Genomic DNA, 19,933 nt, shown 5'->3' on the forward strand with positions numbered 1-19,933 from the left:
TTTTCCACATTCTAAAAAATATTTGCCATTGTACTTAATTTTGAATCTCAAATTTTGTATTTAATATTTTTTCTTAAAGAAGGTTCTCAAATTTATGTAAGCTTCAAATCAATGCCTGGATTCACCTGTGTGTATATCTGTGTGTAAATGTATTTTTAAAAAAGAAAAGCTATGAAAGGCATATCAAATTTTTACAAATGATCACCACTTTGAGAACTGCAATACAAAGAGGTTTTAGACTATGTGATGGAAGGCTTTCCGCTTTCATTTCATATAATTCATTTAAAATGAAATCCATAAATCATTTATTCCTAATTATAAATTTAGTAAGTTAAACATAACATATTGCATGTCTATGGATCATTTTGTTTTCTGTTTTCTATTTTATACTAATATGAATTACTTTTACTTTTCCCTTTCTTCTCATAAACAAAAATGTTCACATTAGATAAATACATATGTTACTTGTTTCACCATTGGTTTTGTCTCCTTTCTCACTATTCTTTTAGTTCCAATATAGATTGTCTTGTTTTAAAAAAACAAAACAAAAAAAAACTTTTACTACTTATATGGTATTTTTTATAACAAGAAGTTAATTTGGAACTTGGAAAATTAAAATAAACAGAAAAGAAGCCCAGCTCTATAACATGCTGGGGAGATAAAAATAAAATAAGTTCAGAAAACCAGAGAAGAGCTGACATACTTTGCATCTATACAATGTAAATACACTGGAACCATACTGAGCTTCTTCCCTGGTGTCCATGAATGAAGCCACTTTAGATTACTGGTTTATTTCTCAGACATCTCTGGGTGACTGCAGTGGGTAATACGTGTTGGATCTACATAATTATGGAAAGGTTTTCTATGGCATGCCCTACAACCAAATGCCCATTCCCCATAAAGAAATCATAGAGATTCTGCCAAAGTTCATCTCAAACTGACATCCTGAGTACACAAACCTCTTCTGGGTAAATCCTGGCATTGGTAGGAGTTTAGGGTCACCGTGTGCTGTTTACCAGCACTTAAGAGCTCAGGGAGCAGTTCTGTCCTTGGGCAGCTTATAAATCTCAAATGTCTCCAAACCTATTTGAGTCTCAGTCATACTGAGGATCTTAAGATGTTTGAGGAATATTTGTCCAAATTATAGGTATCCAGACATTGGTTCAAAAATATTCTGAATAGGTTAAGGTTCAGAAACAATCATCAAAAGTGTAGAAAATTATGCTAAGTGGAAAGTGGGAACCCTGTGAAATTCCTCTTACAGTCACTCGTACACATTAGAAAGGTCTAGAATGATGGACCTTTCTTGCTCCTCTTAGAGTTGCAGCACTTGAAAGCCCCTCCCAGCCAACCCCACACCACTGGCAGAGCAGTTGAAAGTCATTATTTATTTTATCTCTGTTCATGAAGTCCAGGTCACAGATTCCAGCAAATGTGGACAATGGGTTAAGCTCATTTATTAATTTGTTTATGCGCTCTGTCAACAAACACGTATTGCGTATGTTTTTTAGGTACTGTGTAAATGCTGAGAAAATAGGCATACTTAGGATTCAGTCCCTGCACTTAAGGGCTTACTCTGTAATAAGGAAGATAAATATATAAATAGATAACCGCAGTAAAATGACCTACATTCTATAACAGAGAAATATGTAAAATCCTGTAAGAGCATAAAGGAAGATGAAACTACCTCTGTTGGAGACATTCGTAAAGCAGAGAAAGTAACTTTTGAGCAGCAAGGTACAAGGATTTCTTCATTTGCTCATAACCAGAGAGAAGGAATTTGAAAAGTGGGTTTAAATAACACTCACCCAGTTGTTTGCCTTGAGACATAAATTAGCTAACTGTTAATGAGTACTTTAGTAAATATCAAACTTCTAATTCTGTACTAAAGTAAACTTTAAACATCAAACAATATCTAGAAAAAAATTTGTGGGTAAAAGTCTTCTCTCTGTACTGACACTGTACCACATAGCTTGATAATTCTGATGCCGTCATCTCCCCATTTAGACGTTCATTTTCACTAATCTGAAGTGCCATGGTATTTTATCTAGTTTGTTCTTTCATGTGGTATTTATTTTAAGCCTGAAATAAGCCATTTCTAGATAAACTTTTTAAATTTAAGTTTTATGTCTTTTTTTTTCTTCTCAAACATCTTACCAGATGCTTGCATATAGAAGTGTTTAATAAATATTGATTGAATAAAGAATACAGGAGATAATGCTGGAATTTATAAGTAATATTATTTATTAAATTTATGGTCTTTCTTTTCAGAATTGAGAGATTGATTGAAGAAGAAGTAACAAGTTTTAAAAAATGAGACAATCAGGAGGTGACGTGAGGAAGAGATGGTAACTGAAAGCACGATGGCCATGCTGAAAATGCTGATGGTCACAAGGAGAAAGATCCCATTTCATTTCCATGATTCCCTTGGAGCAACTCCAAGATCACCAAGATTTCTGCTTTAAATGTATTCTTATATCAAGTCTCATACAAAATTTATTGTGTGTATGTGTGCAATTACTCGCAAGGATCTTTAGAGAACAGACTCCTTTGTCACTAGTCCCTAGGCACTGTGACAAAGAGAATATTAAAAGACTTAAACTGGCCAAGATCCAGCAGAAAGTAGACAGACTGAAAAGATAAGGCAGGTAGTTAATCTTCTGGAAGGTGCTGCAGGTAAAGACAGGTTTGTTCACCCAGCTTGCTGTCTCAACTCTACTTTTGTTTGATTTGTTATCTTGCCCAGTGGGAAATCTATGTCTTGACATTGAATCACAAAGCAAAGAAGGCCTCAGTCACTAAATAAGGTTAGGCAATGAGAGAGAAAAACCCTTTAGTCGAACTTTATGCCAGAACTGAAATCTGTGAAAAATTTGGCCCCATGTGTAAATGGCTCTAAGTATATTTATTATGACTTGAGGAAAGGAAACACCAATGAATTGGCAATAAGCCTTATTACAAATCAATCTCTTTTTTTTTATCATCTTTCAATAACTCTGGAGAGATATCTCAACAAGAAAATTGCACTTACTGCAGAAAATTATATTATATATATTACCATAAAGATGATATTGCAATTGCCAAAAACATGAAGTGCTACCAGGCAGATAGCATAGATACTACAGAATTCTCAACTGATTGAATGTTTCACATTCATTCCCTAATGTGCATTTACTTAGGTTGGTATAAACAAATGTAGTATTTTAATAGAATTAATATTACATCAGCTTGCAGGCAAGCATGAATATTTTTATTATCTTCTAAACTGCAGCCTACATGATTGGTATGATGGCATGATTTCCTTGAAAAACATACATGAGAAAGAAATGTATATGTTGTATAGCAGATATTATGGGGTTTTTCTTGACATCTGTTTTTCTACCCACTATTTTTAAAAATGTACTTTATGGGATTAATCTAAGTCAGAATAATCCTATGGGCTTTGATGAAATGTTTGGTTTAGGATGCAGAGACATGAAAATATTCTGAACATAGGTACAGATTGCAAAATGGATAAATGACTTACTCTAAGACATGAAGACCCAAACAGTGGTTTCCTGGGTTATTCTAGAAGGGATGCTTACTTTTTCTTATAAGAGCTGAAGCAACTCTTTCTCTCAGCATCGTGGCGTATGGTTGGAAAGCCGTAGGAAACAGCTAAGGATGAAAAGCAAAACTAAAGGAGAGAACAATCAAAGGATCACACACATACACACAAAAAATTGAACTAAGGCCATTTAATTTTGCTTACTTTAAAGCTTGACCACCAGTCAGACTTATTATAATGTGAGTAAATAATTCTGCTACTGCAGCCAATCTTTCTTATATATATGCTTAATAGATAGCTACTTAACTTACACACGTTTTAGAGTTGCTTGAAAACTATCTGATCAAGACATAGTAATTGAAACAAATGGATACATTATATAAAGGAAAGGAAAGGAGAAGAGAGGAAAGGAGGGGAGAGGAAAGGAGGGGAGAGGAGAGGAGGATAATGGAGAAAGGAAGGAAGGAGAAAAGGGGGAGGAAGGTAGAGAGAGAGGGAAAAAAGTTCTGGGTCATATGGTAAGTGTACATTTAACTTAAGAAAATACCCTACTCTCTTCCAGAGTGGTTGTACCATTTTGCATTTTTACTAGAATTTATAAGAGATTCCTTTTCTCTTCAGCATTTGGTACTATCAGTGCTTTTTGTTTGTTTTTTTGTTTGTTTGTTTTGAGACGGAGTCTCACTCTGTCGCCCAGACTGGAGTGCAGTGGCGCGATCCGGCTCACTGCAAGCTCCTCCTCCTGGGTTCACGCCATTCTCGCTTGGCTAATTTTTTGTCTTTTTTAGTAGAGACAGGGTTTCGCCGGGGTTAGCCAGGATGGTCTCAATCTCCTGACCTCCTGATCCGCCCGCCTCGGCCTCCCAAAGTGCTAGGATTACAGGTGTGAGCCACTGCACTCGGCCCTATCAGTGGTTTTTAAAATTTTATTTTAGCTATTCTGATTAGTGAGTAATAATATATTAAAGTGGTTTTTAATTTGCATATTCCTAAAGACAAGCAGTGTTGGATATCTTTTCATGTTTATTTGCCATCCATATATCTTTTTTGATGAAGTGTCTGTACAACTATTGTGCTCATTTTCTAATTGGATTGTTTTCTTACTGTTAAGAGAGTAAAAGCCAAGGAAAGAAGCAAAATTAGAGAAACCAACGAGGTAAGTGAAACATAAGAAATTATAGAGACAGGAAGTGAAATAAGCTAAGGTTTTCCCACTGTTATCTAAAGGGAGAAATTAATAACAACTGCTAACACTTACAATTAGATTCATCTCTCCAGGTACTGCTTTAAATGGTCTCTATCAGCAGTTCTCTTTTTGTTTTGGTTTTGTTTTTGAGACGGAGTCTCATACTGTTAGCTGGCTGGAGTGCAGTGGTGCGATCTCAGCTTACTGCAAGCTCCTCCTCCCAGGTTCACGCAATTCTCCTGCCTCAGCCTCCTGAGTAGCTAGGATTACAGGTGCATACCACTACACCTGGCTAATTTTTTGTATTTTTAGTAGAGACGGGGGTTTCACTATGTTGGCTAGACTGGTCTCGAACTTCTGACCTCGTGATTTGCCCTCCTCAGCCTCCCAAAGTGCTGGGATTACAGGTGCGATATCGGCAGTTCTTAAACTGTGGCCGAAGGAACCTTGGGAAATCTCCAAGACTCTTTTTGAGAATTGCAAGTTCAAATCAATTTCTGTAATAATAAGATACCATTTGACTTCTACTCTTCCATGAGTGCTCAGTGGAGTTTTCCAGAAGCAACGTGACAGGTTACAACAAAGCAGATATGAGAATATAGCTGTTTTCTATTAAGCCAGATGAAAATAGATTTGAAAAAATATAAAATGATGCCACTATACTATTTTTTTCTCATTTCAGCAGAGAGAGCTGGGTAAAACTGATGAAAAAGAAACATAGAGGCTCCAATGAAGAAATCCTTTGTTAGATTTATTTTTTTCCCTTTAGACTAGATGAAAAGTTATGTAAGAAGGAACCAAGAAATATTATCAAAGTGTAGACTATAAATTGGAGAATGTGTATTCATATTTTGTTTAAAACTAAGATGATAACAAATATGGATTTTAACTAGTAATATAAATGTCAAAATAAGGAGGAAAGATGAGATAGGTAATATAAGTGTTATTAATTCCTTATCCCTAATTCTGATAAATAAGCAATGTTGGTATAAATGCATTAATTAGTATTAGGTATGTAACCTTCGAAAACTGGAAAGTGAAGTTGAAATTAATGACTAGGGTCCATGTAGTGGAGGCTATTACCTTTCAACATGCAATGGACTGAATGTGTCCCCCACCCCAAGTTCATGTGCTGAAAACCTAACCCCCAATGTGATGGTATTATGAGGTAAGGCCCTTAGGAGGTGACAAAGTCATCAGGGTAGAGCCTTGATGAATAGGATTAGTACCCTTATAAAGAGACCTCAGAGAGCACTCCTGCTCACTCTTGCCTTGTGAGGATACAATGAGAAGACAGCAGTCTACAACGAGGAAGAGAGCCCTCACAAGAAAGCAGCCGAGCTGGCAACCTGATCTCAGGCTTCCAACCTCTAGAACTATAAGAAATAAATTTCTGCTGTTTATAAGCCACTCAGTCTATAGTACTTTGTCATAGCATCCAAAACTAAGACACAATGTATATTTTTCTATACTTTTACAGCTTTTTAAACATTGTGTATAGGTGTAAGGCAGTGAAGTCTTTTTGCATGGATATGTTGTGTACCAGTCAAGTCTGGGCTTTCAGTATAACCATCACCCAAATAATATACACCATACCCATAACGTAATTTCTCATCTCTCATCCCCCTTCCACCTTCCCACCATTCCGAGTCTCCAATGTCTATTATTCCACACTCTATGTGCATGTGTACACATTTTTAGTTCCCCCTTCTAAATGAGAAAATGCGCTTTTTGACTTTCTGTTTCTGAGTTATTTCCTTAAGATAATGGCCTTCAGTTCCATCCATTTTGTTGTAAAAGACATAGTTTCATTCTGTTGTATGGCTGAGTAGTATTTTATTGTGTATATACCACATTTTCTTTTTCCGATTGTCCATTGACAGACACAGGTTGACTCCATGTCTTTCTTATTGTGAATAGTGCTGCAATAAATATATGAGTACAGGTATCTTCTTGATATAATGTTATTTTCCTTGGGGCAGATAGCTAGTTGTGGGGTTTCTGTATAGAAGGGTAGTTCTAATTTCAGTTGTTTGAGATATCTCTGTACTGATTTCCACAGGAGTTGTATTAATTTACATTCCTATCAACAACATGTAAGTGTTCCTTTTTCTCTGCATCCTTGTCAATATCTTTTTTTTCAACTTTTTAATAATAGCTATTCTGACTGGTATAAGATATCTCATTGTAGTTTTAATTTACATTTCTCTGATGACTAGTGACTTGGGCAATTTTTTATGCTTGTTGGTCATTTGTATGTCTTCTTTTGAAAAATGCCCTTTGTCCACTCTTTGATGGGATTTATTTGGTTTTTTGTTGTTGTTGCGTTATTTATTATTATAAATAATATTCTCTCATCTGAATGTACCACAGTTTATCCATTCACACACGGTAGGAAATTTTTATTGCTTCCAACTTTTGGCAATGATGAATACAACTTTTACAAACATTTGTTTGTAGAATTTTGTGTAGACATACTTTTCAACTCACTTGAAGAGAATTTTTTTTTTCACAAAACCCTACTTAAATACAATTCCTTAAGTGCAGATAATGTTGAGTACAGAACAATAAAACCTCTGTAATATTGGTTCCTTGTAGTCAAACAGGCTCACTGACTGGTTAAGTCACTCATTTGTATATATCAGTGAATAACAGTCTATATATTTAAATTTGCTGTTCATGAGAGTTACAAATTATTTTATGTTCTATGCCTTCAAAACCAATAAAGAATAGTTGAATCCTCAAATGTTAAGTCTGTCAAGTTAACATTCTGTCATATCCAATAGTTAGCTTCTCCTTATATACTTTATATATAAATCTTGTAGTGTTTAAAGCTAAAATATCACATTTGTCAGTATGTGGTTGACATCAAAGTATCTAATTCTCCAGAATATTTTATTTAAGTTAGTCTTTGAGTTATGTAAAATAATCTGTGCCTGCTTGTAATTTTTTCAAGATTAAATACTATGTGACTTTAGCAATGTGTATCATTAAATCCATGGTATTATTTGTGCTGCTCATTGGTTCATTGGGATTTCACTATTTCTTTTAATTTGATATATTTTTATGACTGTTATTATTGAATAAGTTGCATTATTGTATCACTTAATCAAAATACATAGGCTGGGTGCAGGGGCTCACACTTGTAATCCCAGTACTTTGGGAGGCCGAGACAGGTGGACAGCTTGAGAGTTCGAGACCAGCCTGGACAACATGGGGAAACCCTGTCTCTACAAAAAATACAAAAATTAGCCAGCCATAGTAGTGTGCACTTGTAGTCCCAGCTACTCAGGGGGCTGAGGAGGGAGGATTGCTTGGGTCTGGGAGGCAGAGGTTGCAGTGAGCTGAGATTGGGCCACTGTACTCCAGCCTAGGCAAGAGACCCAGACCTTGTCTCAAAACACATAAAAAATTAAAAGAATAATATTGCACTTTTTCTCCAATTACTATAGTGTTTACTTTTTCTTTTTAATATGTGCTTTTTTTCTTGTTTACATAAAATAAATACAATTTTATTGGAGACTTAGGGCAATTCATGTGCAAATAAAGTAAAAATGAGAAGCAAGAGTAATCAACAGGATAAAAAAAGTCAATAAGCTACAATGATTAGTCTTACGGACTAATAATTAGAAACTAATATTTCTGTGAAAAAAAATATTTCCATGACTATGTGTCCCTCATTGCTTCTTCCTAGAAAAGCCTTTTTATTTAAAGTGGGTTTTCTGGTTTTTATTTTTTTAGAGTTTCTTTTATGAACCCATGAGCTAGAATCATTTATATTTATGTTCATTTATATATATACATAATTGGCTACAATATTACTCGCAAAAGTTTAGATTATGCTGATGAAACCTTATAATATCTGATTGGCTCTTTACAAAATGTAAATTCACAGTGACACTCCATGTCCATTTTGGAGCTCTACTCCACACAGTCATTCAGGGACCTTGGCTGAGAAAGATTTTGTTATCTTGAATGGCTTTTCACTTACAGTCTTTCTGTTCAAAATGTTGTCCGTAAATCTGCATCATTGGCATATCAGAAATTTTCTTAGAATGCATAGTCTCAGATCCCAGCTCAAACCCAACTTAGAATCTGTATTTTAACAAGATCCCAAGGTGGTTTGTATGCACATTAAAATTTGAAAAGTACTGTGCTGGAAGACAGTCTTTTGGATCCCCATGTGAAGAGAGGGAAGACATAAAACCTAACATAGGTATATTATTGCCTCAGCCTAGAAGTGACAAAATCACTTCTCTTCTAAGACCATTGATCAGAACCAGATCTAACCCCATCTGATTACAAGGAAGATGGGGGATACAGATGAACACACGGGATATGTAATGAGCATCACTACCTCCACACAGCTTCACTCTCCTAGATTGATAATACACTTTTTGAATGATTATGGGTGGGTGAAAACTTTCAGAATTCTGAATGGGAAGGCTATTCAACTTTACATAAAAATTACAAATTCATCTTTTCCATTTTTGTTAATATGAACAAGTAATGTAACCGCTTCACACCAAATGATGCAGTAAATTTGATTAATCTGTGTTCTTGATTCAGATGTTCTAGGAAAAATTCCAATTCCACTTAACTCCCTTTTCATCATAAACATTAATGTTCAGGATCAAAATTGATGTGTATCTGACACAATATTTACCCCAAGAAGTGTTGATCATTTATGTACTTCAACATCTTTTAACAAAGTGTAGTAAAATCAATTATAATCCCCAGGAAATAAGCTTGACATCGATGATCATTTTTATTCAAAGCTAATGTTATAGATCAATATTTTTTTCTGAGATTACCAGTCCTTATGTGTCACACATTGATTGCAATGTGTACCAGAAATGAGCGGGTAAACTTTAAATAATATACAGGGACAAAGGCAGACTACAAGAATGAATGAAAGTCAATTACTCCTTATGAGAATACATAATTCTAATAACCTCCATAAATTGTGTCATGGTCAGAAATCAAAGTGAAGGACAAACTAATGACATAACAAGAAAGAGAGATGTAAGCAAAATGTATAGATCAGTACAACTTTATTTGGAATATGAAATCTTAAGAAGAGTTTGAGGATATTTGTAAAGAGCTGTCACAAAATATCAAGTTCACTCATTCACTCAACAATATTTAATCCCCTTTGTGCCATAAGAAATTTTAAATCCACTGCCTAATTTCTATCATTATCCTTAGTTTTTTTATCCTTTACATCTTTTGAAATAAGGCAAATTAATATCAACTATACTAAGTGTGTCAAATATTGAAATTTCTTGTCATAGATAAACAAATACAGAACCTGAACTCAGGGTCAGGAATAGTTTCTCCTGAGACACAGCATTTCAAAGACCAGCTTAATGACATAGGGCACATAGAGTGATAAATCCTTGAGACACCATAGCACAGCTGAAGTCCTACTGGTCTATACTAAATAACTTATACTAAATAACTAAACTTCTACAAGGCTCATTTTTCACATTTATATACTGAGGATAAAAATATCTATTCTTCATGTAGAAAATGAGTGTAAAAGAATTAGTCTGGGATCCAACACCTGGTCAACATTTAGGACACGGTAGTTATTATTATTTTGAAAATAACTTGTGGTTTATCACATCCCATATCCCAAACAGTGCAGGTGCCTTTGCTATGATGTTTCTGAATGAGATGTATCCAATCTCCATCAGAACATTTCCATGGACAGGGAGCTTACTACCTTACAAGGTTGACCAATACATTAATCAACTGTTCCAATTTTTAAAATATTTTTTCTTATGTTAATCCCATCTCATGTGGACCTAACTTTTATTACTTATATAATTGGTCCTATTAATGCCTTCTGGGGTATAATCAATATGGAGTACTCATTCTGATGTCAAAAGAAAAGGTTTTAAGAATGGTCTCTATGAAAAGTTATAATTTCATGACTTCCATATGCCCCACATTACAAAGTCTCCCTTTAATGTATTTTGCCTAGGTTTAGTCTACAAGATGCTCAGATAAGTGCTTAAACCACTGATTGCAACATAAAGCAGCTGTAGGTATGCACACAACAGATTTCAAGTACCTACTACAAAAAGAAAAACGATACTCTTCTGAGAACTGTTCATTTGTTGCTCGATCTAGCTTTATGTAATACAAGCTTGTCTTGAACAGTCTCACACTTTGCAAAATTAAGCACTAAATGTAACAGGACTCATAGAAAAATAGAATTGGGGTTACATATGAAGTTTGCGACCAGAACACTAACAAAAACAATAACAGCCCTAATAAAGGATCCTAGTAAAGTTAAATGTCTACTAGTATCACTGTCAGAAATTCATTTGCAGTATTATATCCCCTGTGCTCCCTGCTTCCGGACATAGGTTCTGAAAGTCATTCTCGTTTGATAGAGACTCTTCATCAAATTCTTCTTTAATACATTATTTTATTTCAGGGTGAAATGCCTCTGCATCTGCCTCATCCACACTTCCCCAGATAGCCGAGCATAGTCAAGAGCCTAACAGATCTTGAAGCAAGTAGACAGCTCGTTCTTGCTCTAAAGGAAGACACTTCTAAAGTTTTCTACCTTTTCTATTAGCTCTTTATTTATTGTAAAGGTAGTCTTTTTTTTTTTTTTTGAGACGGAGTCTCGCTCTGTCACCCAGGCTGGACTGCAGTGGCCGGATCTCAGCTCACTGCAAGCTCCGCCTCCCGGGTTCACGCCATTCTCCGGCCTCAGCCTCCCGAGTAGCTGGGACTACAGGCGCCCGCCACCTCGCCCGGCTAGTTTTTTGTATTTCTTAATAGAGACGGGGTTTCACCGTGTTAGCCAGGATGGTCTCGATCTCCTGACCTCGTGATCCGCCCGTCTCGGCCTCCCAAAGTGCTGGGATTACAGGCTTGAGCCACCGCGCCCGGCAAAGGTAGCCTTTTTAACTTTAAGAAGCTTGCCCCAAGTGCCCAAAATATTAATTGTCTGGGGATAATGGAGCGTGCACTAACATAACCACCACAGTATGCTTGTACAATTACCTAATTTATCAATAGTGCATTGGGTGGCTCACAACAAATAAATATGCCATAGAAAACCAGGCTACAATAACCATTTACTTCAAACCCTGGGATCTGATTTCTTCAGGTGCTTTTCAGTAGTCACAGTACAGAGACCCCAAAGGCCATATAGTATTTTGGTCCTTGAGCCTGGGAATCATGAAGAAATGCCACTCACTCCTTCCAAAAAAACAGAATGTATTTAAGAAGTCTTTGAGATAAGCAGAGGGCATTTTAAAATTTACACACCACTTACTTCCAAAAATGACTTTAGGTAACTGCCAGAGAGGAAAGGCTGTATGCCAAAGAGAATTTCATGCTCTTTTTGTTTGTCATAACATATAAATCAGACATAATTTCTACCTAAATTTTAGTGGCTCCAAATGGATAGAGAGAGAGCTTAGTGACTGAGAACACAAATTTGAGACTCAAACAAATCTAGGTCTGAATCTTGGCTTGTCACTTGTTAGCTGTGTGACATTCAATTAGTTGCCTTCTCCAAGCCTTTGTTCTTCCTTTGTGAAATTAGGCTAATTATTATTCTCTCCCTCACAATGTTTTCATGGATAAGATAACATATACAAACAGCACAACAAATTGTAACTATGAAACATATTATTACTTATTTAATTATTTTCTTTTTTATCAAGAATGGATCGCATTCAGTACAATCATATGTGCACATACCAGCTGTCTATAGGCATACCTCAGAGAGGCTGCATGTTCCGTTCCAGTCCATCATAATAAAGCAAGTCACAGAAATGTATTGAACTCCCAGTGCATATAAAAGTTATGTTTATGCTATATGATAGTCTATTACATGTCTAACACATTATGTCTTTAAAATTTTTTTAATTTAAAAATACTCTATTGCTAAAAATTGCAGCAATCACCTGAGCCGTCAGATAGTCATAATTTTTTTGCTGGTCAAGCATCTTGCCTTGCTGTTGATGGCTGCTGAGTGATCAGGGTAGTGTTTGCTGAAGGTTGGGGTGGCTGTCACGATTCCTTAAAATAAAAGACAAATAAAATTTGCCATATCAATTCACTCTTCTTTCACAAAAGGTTTCTCTAGAGCATGTGATGCTGTTTGGTAACATTTTGTCCACAGTAGAACGTCTTTGAAAATTAGAATCAATCTTCTCATACCTCGCTGTTACTTTATTAACTATGTTTACATGATATTTTAAATCCTTTGTCTTAATTTCAACAACGTTCACAACATCTTCCAGGAGTAGATTCATAGGAAACAACTTCTTAGCCATTCAAGTTTTATCATGAAATTGAAGCAATTCAGTCACATTTTCAGGCTCCACTTCTAATTCTAGTTCTCTTGCTCTTTATACCACATCTGCAGTCACTTTCTCCACGGAAGTCTTGAACCCCTCTAAGTCATTCATGAGGGTTGGAATCAACTTCTTTTAAATTTCTTTTCATGTTGATATTTTAATCTCCTCCCACGAATCATGAAAGTCCTTAATGGCATCTAGAATGGTAAATTATTTCCAGGTTTTTAAATTAGGTAGTTATAGCCTTATGAAGGTATTTATTAAATAATAAGACTTGAAATTCAAAATTATTCTTTGATCCAAGGGCTGCAGAATAGATGTTGTATTATCAGGCATGAAGCAACATTGATCTTCTTGTACATCTCCATTAGAGCGCTTGGGTGACCAGGTGCATTGTCAATGAGCAGTAATATTTTAAAAGGAATTTTTTTTCTGAGCAGTAAGTAGATCTCAACAGTAGGCTTCAAATATTTAGTAAGCCATGCTGTAAACAGATATGCTGTCATCCAGACTTTGTTTTTCCATTTACAGACCACGCAGAGTAGATTTAATATAATTTATAAGGGCCTTTGATTTTCAGAATGGTAAATGAGCATTGGCTTCAACTTAAAACCACCAACTGCATTATCCGCTAAGAAGAGAATGAGCCTGTCCTTTGCAGCTGTAAGCCAAGCACTGACTTCTCCTTTCTAGCTGGGCAAGTCCCAGATGACATCTTCTTCTATTAGAAGGCAGTTTCATTTATATGGAAAATACGTTGTTTAGTGTAGCCACCTTCATCAATGATTTTAGCTAGATCTTCTGGATAACTTGTTGCAGCTTCTACATTAGCACTTGCTGCTTCACCTTGCACTTTTATGTTATGGAAATGGCTTCTTTCCTTAAACCTCATGAGCCAACCTCTGCTAATTTCAAGCTTTTCTTTTGCAGCTTCCTCACCTCAATGAGCATTCACAGAATTGAAGACAGATACTTGCTCTGGATTAGGCTTTGGCTTACGGAAATGTTGTGGTGGATTTGATCTATCAGACCATTCAAACTTTCTTCATGCCAACAAGGGAGCTGTTTTGTTTTTTTTTTTTTAATCATTCATCTGTTTACTGCAGTAGCACTTTTTTTCTTAAGAATCTTTTCTTTGCATTCACAACTGGGCTGTTTGGCACAAAAGGTCTATTTTATTTTTATTAGAGACAGGGTTTTTTTTTTGAGATGGAGTCACACTCTGTCACCCAGGCTGGAGTGCAGTGCCGTGGTCTTGGCTTACTGCAACCTCCGCCTCCCAGGTTCAAGTGATAAGTGATTCTCCTGCCTCAGCCTCTTGAGTAGCTGGGACTACAGGTGCCCGCCACCACACCCAGCTAATTTTTTATTTTTAGTAGAGACAGGGTTTCACCATGTTTGCCAGGCTGGTCTCCAACTCCTGACCTCGTGATCCACCTGCCTTAGCCTCCCAAAGTGCTGGGATTACAGGCATGAGCCACCGTGCCCAGCCAAAAAGGTCTAGCTTTTGACTTAACTTTTGACATGCCTTTCTCACTAAGCTTAATCACTTCTAGCTTTTGATTTAAAGTGAGAGACTTGTGACTCTTTCTTTCTCTTGAACACTTAGAGTCGATAGTAGGGTTATTAACTGACCCAATTTTAATATTTTTGTACCCCAGTGAATAGGGAGGCTGGAGGACAGGAAGATAGACGGGTAACAGCTGGTCATTGGAGCAGTCCAAAAACAGACAATATTTATTAAGTTTGTCATGTTATGGAGGTGTGGTTTGTGGCACCCCAAAATTTTACAATAGTAACATCAAAGATCACAGATATTTTACAACAGTAACATCAAAGATCTCAGATCATTGTAACAGGTATAATAATAATAAATTGTGAAGTATTGAGAAGATTACCAAAATATGACACAGAGATGTGAAATGGGCCACACTGTTGAAAAAAAATGCCACCAATAGACTTGCCCAATGTAGGCTTGCCACAAACCTTCAATCTGTAAAAAACATAATATTTTCAAAGCACAATAAAGGTGAGGTGTAGTCAAACAAAGTATATGCCTGTATATACGAAATGGTTTCAAAAGTTTTCAGTTACAAAAGTGAGGACTAAGCTCGGATTTTTTGCCCGAATTTCTATCTAAGGGGTCTGGGGAGTCATGCCCTACAAACCATAAATTATCATCAGATGGGTTTTATTTAACGCTACATATTGTGACTTACTTTCCAACCTAACTCTAGCATAACAGTATGAGACAATGAAGAAAATCAAAATATTTTGCCCCAAAGCATGTTTCTTTGCCGTATCTTGAAATGACCTTGCAAAGCTATCCTCTGCGAGGAAAATTTGCCTCTGTAAAGAATATCTATTAACACACCTAGATTTTTTTTCTTCTAGGCTCTCCCCAATCCTAAAGAGATTAACTAAAAGTCTAGCACCTTTTAAAGATCTGGATAGGAAACATTTGTCATTTATTGTCTCTAAGGGCAGCCACTATAAAATTTTAAAAGAACCTTGGTCTCCACAATTTTGTATCTTAACCTGAGCATTTCCTTTCTATTGATCCCAGGTCTTTAGACAAACTCAACCAACTGTCAACCAGAAAATGTTTAAATTTACCTACAGCCTGGAACCCTCTCCATCCCCAACTCCCCCCACTCCCACTTTGAGTTGTCCTGCCTTTCTGGAACAAACCAATGTATTTCATAAATGTATTGATTGATATTTCGTGCATAAAACCAAGCTGTGCCCCAACCACCTTGGGCACATGTTCTCAGGACTTCCTGAGGGCTGTATCACAGGCCATGATCACTCATATTTGGCTCAGAAAAAATCTCTTCAAATATTTTACAGAGTTCGACTCTTTTCGTTAACAAAGGAAATGTATTTTTGAGTGTCTATGGGGGCTCTATTTTGTTTTTAAAATGTTAAACCAAACTTATAATATATTCTGGCATCCTTCTGCAGGGCTGAAGGTCATTGAAATCACATCATAGTTATTGTGAAGCCAGATAGGTAAAAGTGAAATGTCAAGTATTAAAAGGAAAGCAGGGAACTCACTTTGTTTAGTCAATAAAAGTGATTGGACCTGGTTATCTTTCCCGCCTCTTTCATTAGCCCTGGAGACACTTAGAGGTTATAACTTAAGCTGTTTCTAACACAAGATCAAAAAAAGAACTTCTTTCTGAGTATTAATATTTTAACAAGCAGTTGATAAACCTAGCTTCCTAAGTGCATTTGTGAGAAAAAATAAGAGAAACATGGACATTGGCCAAACTTTCTCTTCCCTTTAGTTTGATACTGAAGCTTTTAATAATGACCCTAAGTCAAGAAAACACATCTCAGTCTGAAACTATGTACTCCATATGGACCAGTCCTTGGTTTGCCTGTTTTAATCATGACCTGTCCTCAGGCACTTGCTACTCAAAGTGTCATACCTGAACTAGCAGCACCAGCAGCACCTGGGAGCTTGTTAGACAAAGCTTGACTCCTACCCAGAACTACTAAATTAGATATGTATTTGAATAAGTTCCAGGGTAATTCTGACGCATTTAGTTTAAGTAACACTGCTGTACCTTCCCCTTTCATTCACTCTCCACCAAACAACCTCATCGATCTCACCTGACTAATACCTTGGTAATGTTTAATATAATTTCTACTATAACCTAATATGTATATTCCCAAAACACTGCATGTTTTTCAAAATCATACTAAAGTAACAGGATCAATGAGAAAAATAGGATTGGCAAGATCATTCAAATTCTAGGCTACTTGGTAACTAGAGGCACTAACAATGACCATAATTGGTACCTCTAGAGATAACTTGCCTAGGCAGACACTCAGCATGATTGGAGGCTGCTTCAAAGATATAAAAATTTTATAATAAACAAAAAAAGTAGAAATGGTGACTTACAGGTGCAGAGACAATCCCAATGGAAGTGGTCCTGTGGACTGAAGAGGATGAATAAACTGACAGAGGTGAAAAGCTGGAGTTTATCTTTCTGGAGATGGATGCCCAGGTGCAAGAACTCATTTTTCATTGTCTAAAAATATAGCCTACAGGACTCCTATCTGTGTAGCCTCCAAGCTAATGGATTTTTTTTTTGCCCTGCAGAAGTTTCTAATACACTCTTGCCATGCCAGATCTCTTTGCCTAGGATCAGACACAGAAAGACTAGCATAACTTCTCCCTTTATGTTGACATCATTCCCATGTTTATAAATGGCATCAAGTTCATAGCTGTTATAAATACAGGTATTCTGACGCTATCATAGATTTTTTTTCTATAAGAGAAAAAACAAATGTCCCCATTAACTAATTATCACTAAAATATTAAGAATTCATTCTAGATTGAAAAAAGCAATGTATAGTATTCAGAAATGGTTTTAGGAATGAAATTTAAGATGTTATATATAAGATGTATTTTAGCAGAGGTTTATCTCAAAACCCCTCATACACAAGCAAACACTTGCACCCTGCTGTCTCTTTTCTTCCTTCCCTCCTTTATTCTTTCTGCCTTTCTTCAACTATTATTCATGGAGCATCTGCTATGTGCATGGCACTGTGCTGGATGTTATAGATAAAAGGTATTTTATAATGGGAAGAACATTTTAAGAAAACTCTTTAGAGATAAACAGAAGAGCCATAAGAAATGATCAAAGTTTTATATATAAATGTGTGTGTAACCCATATGTGTGTGTATGTGTGTGTGTTAAAATAAAATTCATACAAAAACAAATTATCCTGAATAGATCTTGATCTTCAATGGTCACCTCATGAGGGATTGCAAGTATTAGAGATGCTATTTAATCAAGCAGGTTGTCCAGCAGTTCTCAGAGAAACTCCAGAGAGGATAGAGACTTAGAAAAGGTGTTCCAATTATGTGTTTAAAGGACTATTCTAAAATAAGAAATATTCAATGTTATAATGGGGCATAATGCTTGAAATGTAGAAAGATCAAAGTCAGCAGGTTTACAGAAGGATTATCACCCAACAGAAAAACCTTACCCCATTTCTCCCATATTTATTTTATCTTGCACTTTCAGAGCATTTGCTAATAATTCACTCACATGAAAGGTGGACAATGATCACTTAGGCCAGACACAAATTTCACCAATGGTTTGGTCTTCATGGGAATTCTGCCCTGAGTGAGGCAGAAGAATGGTGATGCAATTCATCACCCCATGGTTGCTTGGCTGTCAGAACCTCCCCTTTTGCGTGACACCATCACTATTACCCTTTTCATCACTGTCATCACCAATCCGCAGCAAACACCTGTTCAAGCATTTATTTGTGTGCCTGACATTCACCACACTTAAGAGCTTGTCATACGTTCTCTGATCTAAAACTCACAAGTTAAGACTATTTCAACCCCATACCCATGGGGGTGGGAGAGGCCATACAGGGAACTGCAAGTGAGCGACTATTTTACCTCACATCTAACTATAATCAGTTAGCATGAAATCCTAATCCTTTTAGGTAGTCTAAATTCTGGCCTTTTGTAAGTCATTTTAGATATTTTAAAATGAATGAATACAAAGATATTTGCCTTAATTTTGAATTTGTAATAGATGTACACCAAATTTATTAACATATTATTGCTGATAGAATAGTTTTGTATCTTTACGGGTGAACAGGAGGCTTTCCCTCAAGGATTTAAACTTGGTTATGCTGTTGAAATCATGGATAAACTTGATTTCAGTTCTTCTAGAATGACAGGACTCAGGATGTACCTATATCTGCCAGAAGCCCAAATTCAGCATGCACGTCTCTGTATGTCTTGTCCATTTTACATCAGACAACAGCTTCTCTTCCTTGACCATGAATTCACATATGTGCCCTTCAGTAAACTAGCACTTCTATTTCCTGGGCTACTAATGCACCTTACATACTTCCTATTTGACTTAAAATGCCAACATTGCTACTACCATCTCATCTGCCAAAACTGAGGGAGTATAGAAATTACATAGCTAACTAATCATCATACACATACACAATCACGCACTTGAGTTCTTCATTTGTCTGTGTATGTTTGTCTATGTGGGTTTTTGGTGTATATATATATATATACATATATATATATATATATATATATATATATATATATATATATATATACTTGCAATCCCTCATGAGGTGACCATTGAAGATCAAGATCTATTCAGGATAACTTGGTTTTGTATGAATTTTATTTTAACACAGACACATATGGGTTGCACACACATTTTTATAGATATATAGATATATAGATATAGATATATCATATGCAGGTACACAATACAATATAAGAGAGAAAGAAAGAATGAGACCAAGAAGAATCAAGAATAAGGAAATGCAATTTAAACTCTGTATCCAATATATTATTTAACTTTTACCCATATAATGTTCAATAGCTTTGCATTATAGTTTTATATGATTTTATCTTAATTACCAAAATAAATATCTTTCCAATTCTGCCCTCAATTTCTTTATTAAGGAAAGTAACTATTAGGTTAATGCAAAAGTAACTGTGGTCTCAGATCATGAATTTTAAATTACCATAACTAGACCCAAACACATTTTTATTAATCAAAATAGGAACCATTACAATCAACATATTTTTGCCAATAAGAAATAAGTTTGTTTATCCCTGTAGCATAAAAATCTGTGCTTCAGGAATCAATGATCACTTAGAAAGCATTTCTGCATCCTGCCCATTTTGGAAGCGTTTTCCCCACAAAAGTTGTTAAGATGCATGAAGAAGTGGTGGTTGGTTGGCGAGAGGTCAAGTGAATACGGTAGATGGGCAAAATTTTCTAGCCCGATTTGTTCAACTTCTGAAGTGTTGGTTATGCAATGTATGGTCTACCATTGTCATGAAGAAGAATTGGG

Source organism: Theropithecus gelada, chromosome 3 (genome assembly GCF_003255815.1).
Source record: "Theropithecus gelada isolate Dixy chromosome 3, Tgel_1.0, whole genome shotgun sequence".
Taxonomy (NCBI): domain Eukaryota; kingdom Metazoa; phylum Chordata; class Mammalia; order Primates; family Cercopithecidae; genus Theropithecus; species Theropithecus gelada.